Source organism: Saccopteryx bilineata, chromosome 4 (genome assembly GCF_036850765.1).
Source record: "Saccopteryx bilineata isolate mSacBil1 chromosome 4, mSacBil1_pri_phased_curated, whole genome shotgun sequence".
Lineage (NCBI taxonomy): Eukaryota > Metazoa > Chordata > Mammalia > Chiroptera > Emballonuridae > Saccopteryx > Saccopteryx bilineata.
The window spans coordinates 157,294,188-157,295,713 of NC_089493.1; the positions used below are offsets into that span (position 1 = coordinate 157,294,188).

The 1,526-nt window shown below is 44.4% G+C and overlaps 1 non-coding gene across 1 annotated transcript; it reads left to right on the top strand.

Annotated features, from left to right (window-relative positions):
* The first annotated feature begins 641 nt into the window (after positions 1-641).
* TRNAV-AAC (transfer RNA valine (anticodon AAC)) lies at positions 642-714 on the top strand. Its single transcript has one exon. It is a non-coding gene; the product is annotated as a tRNA-Val (tRNA).
* The last annotated feature ends 812 nt before the right edge of the window (positions 715-1,526 follow it).

A 1,526-nucleotide genomic window follows, 5' to 3' on the forward strand; every position in this document is an offset into this window, starting at 1 on the left:
CCCAATTCTGGACATTAAATTGTCAGATCAATTAGTTTTATTTTCATAAAATTTCATTATATTTTCAAATTTTAATGAAATTTTTACCTTTACTTAAATATCAGTGATTTGACATTTGATATTCATTAATTTCCATCTCCCCTTTTAAAATAGATAATTTTACATACTTTTATTTTTACCTATTTATATTTTAATTTACATTTCAAAGAAAATGTATCCAAATTTTACATACTTTGCATGCATTTTCTGTCTTTTTAAATTCTTTAGATCGTAACTGTTGATAGAGCACAAATTATGTGAAATTTTAAACCCTGAAATTGTCTCCCTAGATAAAGAAATGGACAGAATTAACCCAGTCTCAAGCCTGCGGAGCTACATTTTACCTTCCCTCCTGAGAGACCCGCTGCTTTTATTCACTTTTTTTTTTCTTTTGTAATTAGTAAACTTGACTGATTTCACGACCCACTAACGGGTTGCGTACTACAAGTTTGACAAAAATTATTACTCAGAGACATAGGGGTATTTATATTCTGGGGTGGAATGGTGCGGAAGACACTGACCTGGCAGACGTAACTGAGAAACTTGGGAGGGATCCATGATACAGATCTTATAGCACACAAAGAAAGGAACTTGGCATGTCTGTTTCCGTAGTGTAGTGGTTATCACGTTCGCCTAACACGCGAAAGGTCCCCGGTTCGAAACCGGGCGGAAACAGCTGGTCTGGGTAGTGTATTTTACCACCCACAAGGAGGTTCTTCCTGAATAGCGAATTTGCCTGATTTTGTTATTTGGGGTCGAAATGTATGTGTGCGTAATCATACATGTTTTATTACAGTTTTATCTGTACTCTTGTCTTTTCCAATGCCTTGCCAATTTGCTTCAACCAGGACATTCCAGGTCTCTAGTTTTGTGGCGCTAAGAAGGTGGCCTATGTTGTTAGAAACTGCTTTTGAAGGGTTTACAATCCTGGCTGATAAAAAGGCAACAAACGGCTGGAATGCCACGCAACGACAAATGAAATATTAAAACGTGTAAGAAGGAATGAGTGGGAAATATATGGTGGAAGTGAGTGCAGGGGAAAGATTTTTTTTTTTTACAGGACGCTGGGAGTGGTCGCAATAGCACCTCGTGTGGCTGCTGTGCCTGGGCCTGCGGCAGGTGTGCCCCTCAGAGGAACCCGACAGTCCTGTTCGTACGTGAGCCCCGAGGCTCAGACGCGTCCCAGGGGAGAAAACGCAGGCTAGGGAAATGGTAAATGGAGACAAAGGACGGAGAAGGGGAAAGAAAGAGGCCACCGGGAAAAATTCGAGTCAGCACAGCGGGGAACGTAGCTGGTTCCGCCCGCCGGCTCCTGGGGACCCGGGGTGAGGGTGGGGCGCGCGCCGATGGCCATCGCGACATCCTCCACATGAAGACACCGCCGCGAGCGAGTACAGGATTCCAGGCGGACCGGTTTCGCTCCCAGCCCGCACCTCCTCACCCAGAGGTCCCCAGTGCGGTCATCTCCGCTTCTCCGCGGGTACCGG